Source organism: Centruroides vittatus, unplaced genomic scaffold, assembly GCF_030686945.1.
Source record: "Centruroides vittatus isolate TY-2023 unplaced genomic scaffold, ASM3068694v2 scaffold_373, whole genome shotgun sequence".
Taxonomy (NCBI): Eukaryota; Metazoa; Arthropoda; class Arachnida; order Scorpiones; family Buthidae; genus Centruroides; species Centruroides vittatus.
In genome coordinates this window covers 1,453,266-1,463,896 of record NW_027122704.1, presented here as the reverse complement: position 1 = coordinate 1,463,896, position 10,631 = coordinate 1,453,266, and the positions used below count along the sequence as shown (strand labels likewise).

Genomic DNA, 10,631 nt, shown 5'->3' with positions numbered 1-10,631 from the left:
GCAGAAATGCAATAATTCACCGACAGGACAGCTTCGAAAAATTTATTCACGGCTATCGGGCATGCGCCGAAGTTGTTTACAATAACACTTTATAACGATAATTTTTTAAAAATAGTTTGACAGAGAAAGAATAACCTTAAAACAATTAACAAAAACTTTAATAGTGAATTAAATATAAGTAGATTCTTTACGTTATATAAGGATAATAATTAGCTATATAAATGTGGAAAAAAGTCTATCTAGTCCTTCTTTAATTACTGTTAAGCTAATGTAAAATATTAATAATTTTACTAATTAATAAAAACATACAGGCCAATACTAAAATTACAAGTAGCATTACTTATATGAGGTAATTATAAAAATTGATGATTTATATATATATATTTTTTATAACATTTTAAAATATTAAGCAGAATAAGTAAATCACTTTAAAATGTAAATTTAAATTACAATTCATTCTGACTCACCCTCTTGATTTATAGGTTTTTGTAAATTTCTACAGTCATTCTTAAGTATCTTATTTCATTATTCGTGTATAATATAACTTTATAAATCATTACAATTCGCACTTAATTAGATGATATTTTAATTAGTTTATATGCTGTAAGATATAGTATTTTTTAATTACTTGTTTATTTATACAGCAGACTACAGTTTAATTATATATTAGGCCTGTATATATAATAAATAAAATGCAAGATTAGTTTAGAAAATACTAAAGTAATCATTTGTGATAGTTCGTAGTAAACGTAATTGAAAAAATAATAACAGACACGCGCATTGTTTAATTTATGTCTATTTACATGCTGCTTATCTAAACTGTAGTAAGTGTTTACATAATAAATATACTTATAAATATAGGCCTATATATTATTAATTTATCGAAAATTTTTATAAATTTTTCTTAATAATAATAAACGTTTTCTGGTTTAGAGGTGAGGTTTGGCTGTATTTTATATATAAGTTTATATTAACAGTATGTAGAAGATACGTAATTTTTAAAAAATTTCTATAAATGTGTCGATAATAATATGCCCTTATACAATAAATGAGGAAATGTAGCTTATACGACTACTTTTATTGTTAAAAGTCTATTAATTTTTTTTCCTCTAAGGAAAGGCTGTGTTCAAAATAAATCATATAATTTGAAATAATAAATAAATTTGTCCCTAAAAAGTTTTATAATTTGAAATTAATGAACTTTACACCTTTTTACAAATATTTATTTGTTTTATGATAATTTTATCGATTATAATTTATCATTAAAACGTATACTACACACAAAAGAAGAGTTCAAATTACAAAGGTGACAATAAAAAAGTATTTTATAATCTTATAATTTTGAAGGTATGAATTTAATAGCATGGATATTAAAACGTCTTTATATATATACTCGGTAAAACAATATTATGTAAAAAGTTAATTAAATATGGCGTGTATCTTATTTAATTTTAAATAAATGATAATTATTATATATAATTTTTTAGGTTATCTAATATATAAATTAATGAAAACATTTTATAAAAATATGTCTTTTATTGTTTTCTGTTTGCGTATTAAATTTATATTATATTAAATTATCTAGGTAAAGGTTAAAGTTAACATTATTTACAAGGAAATGAGAGAATATAATAATTATAGAGAAAAATAATAAAATTATTATGAATTTAATTGCAAAACAAGTTTTAGAGGTGAACAGGGAAAAATTTCTAGTAAAAATGAAGTGTTTTATACATAGTATAAAATATTTTAAATGCTTATAGTTTTAAAATATTATTATTAATTTTTTTTAATTATTTTTTTATTTTTCATAACTCAACGAACTTTATAAAATACATTCTGTTGCAAAAATTCAAAATATCACAGCAGAAGGTTAATTAAAGAACAGTTTCAACATAAATGTTGCATATGAGAAAGTGGCAAATTATCTGGCAATTAATGCAAATGAACGGTGTGAGGAATGACTTTACAACTTTTTTTTAACATGCAACATTTGTGATGAAGCTGTTCTTTAATCAGGTATTCTTGTGCTATGATACTGTAATGAATTTTTTAAGTTTTTATTACCATTTCAAAAAGATCGGGAGGGGGTTCTGTATATAAGGATGTTTGTGTGTGTGCGTGCCACTATTTTGTTCATCCAATTTGAAGCTTAATAAATCCTATGCTGTTTGTCGAAATTTTCTGAAATTTTGCATGAAGGTTTGTATATGAAGGGCATTAGTGCTATTAAATTTTGATAGTTAAAGGTCGAAGGGATGGGGAAATAAAAGGAGGCCGTGTGTATCTCGAGTAGGGTCGGATTTGATGACGATTTTACTCGTTATTAGCATTTACAATCTTTTATAAAACCCATCACTAGCCTGAAATTTAAGCTTTTTGCCATTTGGTAATAATTAAAAATATAAAAGATTTTAATAATAAAATATCATAACAGATGGCGCCACATATGCAGTTGTAAATGTCGCCGGAAAAGTTAAGCAACTAGTTGTTGGATTTTTAAAATTTTTTTATGGAAATTTTTCTTTCGTTTGAAATAAATGCGATTTTTCGCAAAGGATCCGATTTTTTTACTTACGTTTTTTTAGCAATCACTAAATGTATAATTACTTATATATCATGACATCTGTTAATGAAATATTAAACAGATTGTATGATAAGCCTATTGTCAAGAAACTAAAATAAGCAGTTGCTATCTTAACAAATGATGATAGTATTGAAGAAAACTTTAATTTAAAATGTGCATTCTTTTATAAACTACATTACTAGAAACATTTTCCAATTTCTTTATACAGTACAGTAGAGCTTGCTTTACAATCTTCGCTTTACGGACAGGTATAAATATTATACTTGATTGTGACGGACGAATGAACGGTGTTCAATCAAATTTTTCGATTGTTTCACCTCCACCATTTTATCAAAAGATCTGTTGAAAATCATAAAAATTATTTCCCACGAACTTGTTTCTTCGTTGAGGATGATCCATCTAGTTAGTCGTGTGTCACCCGGAACTTTTAGAAGTAATTCACGTATTGGACACCCGACCCTTAACAACGAGATCCTGACCTCATGGAAACAACCCAAGAGGAAAAATAATAAGGGAGAACGATGACAAATCCAGGCAGTCGTCGTCTGGTCACCCACCGAGAACCCAACCACCCTGCAACCTTTCGACCTACGCCCAGGGGTTACCCCACCTAGAAGACCAGAAAATATTACCGTGTGGATTGTTTTATACGGTGAACTGTTTTATTCTGTGGATTGTGTGCCTCTGTGGAATACACCGTCTAAGATAGTGGATACCCTGCTGCCCAAGGAACTCTAACATCTCCTTAACCAAGGTGTTTATCAACTCGCGGATCGTTTGTAAACTCTCTCTCTCTCTGTATATCTAGGAATATGTTATTGTTAGCTATGCGTCGTGCTGTAATCTCTGTTATTTTTATTAAATTTATTCTTGTTACTTAGCCAGTATCCCGAGTGACTTACTTCCTCGTTTCTCCTTCCTCCACCTCCACAACGGACGTAACCGCTCACCCGCGACCGCTCACGTGACGTAACAACTCTCCGTCTCGATTTCCGAGTTCTGAAAGACTCGGTGGTGTCACATCTTGACGAGGGGTCAAAGAGACTCCGACCCTCCGGTCACAGTATTTAAATACTACATTTGATTATATCAAATAAAATATTTAAATACTGTGTTTTTATTAGTTACTTTACATAATAATCTTCATCATCATCATGTTCTTCTTCTGCTTATTAGGCCCAATCTTGCGGGGGTCGCTGCAGCATATCATTTTCTTCAATCCCACTCTGATCTCTGCCTAGTTCCGATCAATTCCAAGAGCCACCATACCTTCAAACACACTGTCAAACCATTGTCTTCTCGGTTTATCTTTTCTCCTTTTCCCGGAAATATTTATCTCCATCACATATAATCAATCCAGTGGACTTCTTACGACATGCTCGAACTACCGCAATCTTGACTCTCTAAGTCCCTTCTCGTCACTCTACATGCCCTTTTTAGACCCCCTCAACTTAAATTCAAAAACAGGGAAAAATTCCCTAGATGTGTGTGTTGGGTCTATTTCGTTTAATATCTCAGAATGAAGTACAAAATAAGAAACGAAACTTGGCATAGAAACTTGTATATAAGGGGCATTAATATTATTACATTTTGTCGTACCGAACTGAAAGAGGTGGGGAGATAGAAGGGGGTCGTGTGTCATATCTCGAGAGGGGTCGGACTTCAATGAAAATTTTACTGGTTATTGGCATTTAAAATATTTTTAAAACGTATCTATCTTAAAAAATAAACCTTTTTATAATTTTAATAATATAAAAGTTATTTTTTTTAATAAAATTTCATAACAGAATCAGTTTTAACTTGCAGCTAGTGTCATAACGTTTTTAAAATTCAATATTTTTTAAATAAAGAAATGTCTCATAATTTAACAAAATTACTTCTAAGCTTTAGTTATTATTTAAATTTTATATTATAGTGTAATTCAATATTATTCTTTCTAATTGTCCTTTTAACCTCTTGTTCAAGTGTCAGGAAAGTCGAGCAAGAACCCTTGCCCACTTTTTAAAGGATCGGCTTTTAAAAAATTCATTATTTTTTCAGCTGCTCGTTATCTTATTGGCAAAAAGGACAATTGCCTGGGGACCCAAACCAATGTTTTGTAAGAAAATATTTGTTCAAAAAATTTCTCCGAAGAAAAATGTCTGAAGTCGACACTGTACATGGGGTCCCCGTAATTCAAATTCGCCTGGGGTCCCATGAAGCAATAACGCGCCACTGACTTAAGTTTAGGAATTTAAAAGTCACGTGATTTGGTGGTAAGAGTATCATTCGTAATGGAAAATCATATATATAGAAATTTATAGACATTGGAAGGTTCTTTCATAAATAATTTATAATGGGAAACATCTGTTGACAGTATTCATTGGTGCTTTAGGAGAACGGCGCTATATAGAAAGAGGTTATATAGAGGTTCGATTGTATCCTTGTCCTACAAAGGTATTGAAATAAAAGTTTATATTCAATTTATATTCATAAAGCTATGAAAGCGCATGATAAATTTTGGAAGGATCTTCAGACGAAGACCTCCAAGTGAAGAGAAGAGTAAGGAGAGAGAGGAAGAGGCGAATAACCCTCTTCGGAATGCAGAAGTCAGTCAACTTTCTTCAGATTTATCAGAACATCAGAAGGATCCAGACGTCAGTGGGCCTCCTTCAGAGTTCTCAATGCATCTTCCCGAACGTACAGAGCGGGAGAATTCAAAGATTTATTGGGACAAAGCCAAGGTAACAAGATTGAGAAAGGCTTTCGAGGAGTACCAAAAGGACTTAGAGATGAAAGCCAATTTCCAGCCCTCAATGTTCGGAGCTCCGCCTCAAAATAAGAAGTTTAAGATAGTCTGGAACTTCTCTTGCTGTTGCTTTGGCTCAGGCGAGAAATCTAACCCTGATGCTTATTCAAACAATTTTCAACAATATTGCAATCAGGGATACAATAGCCAATATCTGGGTAAGTGCACATTTTGACAGATTTCGCGTTCTCTTAATTTAATTTTTTCTGTGACAAAATATTGAATCTTGGATATAATTTTGCAGACCATGCAGAATAATTCGCGAAGGAAATTGGCGTATCCTTTGAGAGACTGAAGAGAAATCCTTTGGCGCAATACCTCCTTAGGGCAGACTCCGATCGTTAGGTGAAAAGGAGAATTATTTTATCGATTTATGACGAACCCTCGAACTGGACATTTTGACAATAACACCCAGACTGGACAAATAACCCGAATATGACAGTTTGCCTCCGATATGTGACGTTAAATCCCTGATGTGACAGAAGGATTATTCATAAATGGATATTCGAATAAAATACAGCAATCATTTCGAGTGTTTGTTGTTTAAAGATGAATGATGGATGGTTCTGTCCCGTGATTTAACATCAGTCAATGAAATGATTTTGATAACGCTTCAAATAAATTGTGAAATCATAAATTTCGAACCTCGTATATAACTATATTTATAGATTGTTTGATTTGTTTGTATACGGCAACGCGACACATGGACGATCTGCCAAGGAGGATGGCTACCGGGAGGACTTTCAACGGGAAACTGCCGCTATATAAATGTTACAAACGTGAAAAAAACCCGGAAAATTCAACGTGGGCTGGTCACGTGGAGTTTTCCTGATTTTGGCCACGAATTAAAAGACATTTATTGTTAAAATTTGATACTAAGGAGCTGTCCCTAAATTATGTAACGTAGGTATAGTTGGGTGGGTATGCAGATAATCAATGAGATGCGTTACAAGGGGTGGAATGTTTGCGTAAACAATACGTAATGGATCGCAATCTTTAGTAACAGAAGAATTGATTTTTGTTTCTGAAGTGTTGCGTAGAGAACCGTACTATTTATGTCATCGTTTTGTACATTATGCGTATAATTAATAAAATAATGTAATGTTTGATATTTGGTTTTGTGATTATACCTTAGTGCAAGTTAGGGGGATTGATCGAGGATACGAGTTTCGTACCAATGTACAGTACATTATAAATATTTTAACGTTTTAAGTTTCTTATTAATATAGATTTTTTAAAGCACATTCGATTTAACGGACACTCTTTCGGCAATAGCGGACATTTTCCCTAATTAGTTCGTTAAATCGAGAATCTATTTTAAAATACATTAAATACATAAATTAAATATTTAAGTTTTTATGAGAAAAGAACTAACCTCTCTATTATTTTTAAACTGAATTATTATACACATTTTCTTAATTATATCCTAAATAAATTATAATAATTTCTGAAATAGAACAAATATAAAAATATTCTAGAAAAACGTGTACAGGAAATAAATCAAGAATTTTTTTTTAAATTATTTAGTTTATTTACGTTGTAGTTACATTTTTTTGCTTTGACAAGCTCTATTCAAATTAAAATTTAGATGACTCAATTTAAACACCGTATTATCAAACTAATACAAAGAGACAAATCCATCATTAACTTTCCATTAAAACATTGACAAAAAATGAATTTTTATTTCAGAATAAACATTTGATCATTTTCATCTGATGCCAAAGCACCAAAGTCTCGATTATTCTTGAGAGTCACTGTTTAAATCTTACATTATTTCGCCCTCCATGGCTAAGTATGACAACAGAGGAATCAACAATGACTATTCGGGGGAATTTTTACAGATATTTAAGCTTCTTCGTAAGATTCCAATCGATGGTATACCGGATTTTTCAGTGTTCGTCCCTCACTTTCTTTGAAATGAGTGTAATAAACTAGAAAAATATTAATTCTTTTGAAAGAAGAGTAAAAATTATAATAAGTTTTTACACAAGATAAAATATTTGAATGCCATTTGTTAAAAAAAAAAAAAAATAAAAGACCAATATTTAAATCATTCTTACTATATTTCGTTATAAATTTATAAATATATTAGAAGAAAAGCTCTTTTAATTTGAATGTAGATATAATAAAATTTACATTTTAAAAATGATTTATTTAAATTTATATATAAGGTAGCAAACATTCGAATTTTGAAGAAGTCTGAAGATCTCAGTAGTTTAGATGCCAATGGATTAATGGAATGATGTGAAAGGCATCCTTCCTTGGCCCTTGGCAAATGCCTCCTGGAAAGACTTTCTATGGGAAACTGACCTCTATTTAGGTGTTAATTTATTGTTAATTTTTAATGAATACAGTATTAGAAAATACAGGAACATTAAAATCATTATTATTGGGCTATAGTATAGTATAGTACTGTATATCATCCTCGGATCAATAATTCTCTCTATCTATAGCCAATACTATGGTATTGTATTGTTGTATTATTCTGTTATACTACTACATTTTATAAAAATATAGAAAAAAATATATACAATAATGTTCTATTTCTTTGATCTAAAATCTTAATAACAAGCTTGAATTTTGTATTATATGTTTTATATAAATAAAAATATATAAAAAATAATAACATATATTGTTATTGACACAAAAATCTTTGTATTTTCCTCAAAAAAACAGATTTAAAAAAAAGTGTTTTATATAATAGAGAAAAAAATCTTTTAACTAAGAATAAGAAACAATTTATACATAAAAATACAATTTTTATGTATAAATTGTTAATTATTTCTAAAATTTTTATAACAGAAAAAGTTTTAAATTTGAATTTAAAATGAAAAGCAAATACCTGTTCAAGAAAATCATAATTTAAGAATTCTTTATTTTATTCATTGAAAGATTTGTGTAGCTGAATGATAACTATGGACTGAGTCAAAGTAAAGCTCAAGAGCTATAAAAGTTAAAAATATATCTTATTATTATTAATTTTATTTTAAAAATATTAATTATTGTAGTAAAAGTTAATTAAAAAGATCACTACCTTTATAAAGTTCTGTTTATCAAAATTAAAAAATTCTTTGCAGGTGATATAAATTTTATTACACCTATACATAATATGGAGAAGCTAATAATAATAATAATAATTAATATTATAAATATTATAGATATTTTTTAAAAATATTTAAATAATTACCATCGCAGGATCCACATCACTTGCTTCAAAATAGATTTGGTATAAATTAAGATATAATTCTCTTCCCTAGAGTAAATACAGAACAAAATATAATTGTAATGCATTAGGAATGGAGTCATATTTGGTGCTTTTCTTAAATATTTAGTATGTAATTTCGGGCATAAACATTTTTAAAAATATAAAAATAGATTATTATAATAATTATAAAACAGAAAATATTAGGGAATAAGCTTACTGAAGAGTATAACCTAAAGAAAGGTAAAAGACAGTGTTGGAATGAGAAAGATTTTAAAAAAAGGAGAGAGAAGGTCCCAGTAAGAGACTAAGTAGATAAGATGAGTAAGAAAGTATAAAAAATATACATATTTGTTGTGTCTTATAATGATGAATCAATCAAATGTAAAACGTTACAAATCTGGAAATCCAAACAGGAATGTGTTATAAGATTTTTTCCTATTTATAAATAAATTATGATATTTAAACGGAGTTTAAGATCAATGATAAATAATGACATATATTGACCAATATAGAGAGCTATTAAAAAATCGATGAAAATGCACTTTAAACAGACAGTAAGGAGAGTTCAGTAGCTCTTAAAATACTTAAACATACGCGAATAAGCTTATAAATATTCGAACTTTTAGTATATTGTTGTGATCTTGCCCGTGATAAAGTTATAAAATAAGTACTCACCGACATGGCGATTGTACATAATAAATAATAACCAAGAAGAGAAAGCAAAATTACTAAAACGTACACAAATGTAATGGAAAATTTAATGTAATAGTTCGGGGTATCATCCAAATAAATTTTTCCAAAAGTGGCTTGAGTAGTTGCAGTAAAAAAGATAATAACAATAATAAATCTACTTATCAGAAAGTTAATGTTTTTTAATATTTCAGATATTGCTGAAGTAACAGATAACGAAATAGTCAAGATTTCATTCGAATTTCTCTCGTTGGAAATTAATATTTTCGTCCTGAATAATTTAATATAATAAGTTACTAAGAAGCACGATAGTAAGCCATGAAGGGCTGGCAAAAGTACATGTCCAATTCCAACTATTAAACTTATGCTATTTAAAGTGGAACAGATAACGTCTCTCACAGACCATACATTTTCGTTATAATGTAATTTACCATAAATAACGCCAACATTTGAAGCAATACTAGCACTGATCCAGATGAATATCATAAAAGATGTTAACATGTTTTCTATTCTTAAAAATTCTGCAAATAAATTTAATTTATCGCTGGATAAAATATCTTCCCACGCTTCTACATTTAGTTTATATACATTTTTATATCGAGATGATCTCCACGAATAATGCACAAGGATCATGAAAATGAATGGAGGCATAAGCACTATTCTTAAATATTTGCTATTTTTTCCTATGATTTCGCAGTAGTCACATAAAAATTCCAAAATTTCTTCATCGTCAATCCATATAGAGAAAAAGAATACAATAAATCGAATAACTAGATAAATAAAGACAATATTTTCGTATATTTTTCGTAGAAGTGTTTTATTCCTTAGATCTCTTATATCATACGGTACTGGCATTCCAATCAACCTTTGTAGATTTATTAAAACGAAAAATAAATGATCTAACTGAGATAAATTATTTTGTTTTGAATTTAAAGACATGACACTTATTGAAAACGTATAGCATCAAACACAAGAACAAATGAAATAAATGCTCAAGGACTCTCTTCTGTTACATCACGTTACTATGGTAAAGATGACAGATGCAATTGTATAATAAACAGAACGACAAATCAATTTAAAACTTAAATATACATTAAGAATTTTATTTTTTTTTTAAATAAATATTTATAATAATTAATGAAATATCAATCTCTAGCTTACTTCAATGACAACTCAATATTAAATTTTAATAAATAATAAACACAAATCTCTATACACAATATTAATATATCTATTGTTTACTCCTATGAACGACATTAATATTAGTATATCATGAACAATTTAATATATTTTCAAGCTTGTTAATGATTTCATTTGAAAGAAATTAAAATAAATTCTATAAATGTATTGATTTTGCGTAT

General features: G+C 28.9%; 1 long non-coding RNA gene across 1 annotated transcript; it reads right to left on the bottom strand.

Moving 5' to 3' along the window:
* Positions 1-8,277: 8,277 nt before the first annotated feature.
* Positions 8,278-8,663, bottom strand: LOC136988639 (uncharacterized). The gene is made up of 3 exons (XR_010882791.1): positions 8,563-8,663; positions 8,410-8,493; positions 8,278-8,319 (listed from the first exon to the last, which is right to left on the bottom strand). It is a non-coding gene; the product is annotated as an uncharacterized lncRNA (long non-coding RNA).
* Between the last annotated feature and the right edge of the window lie 1,968 nt (positions 8,664-10,631).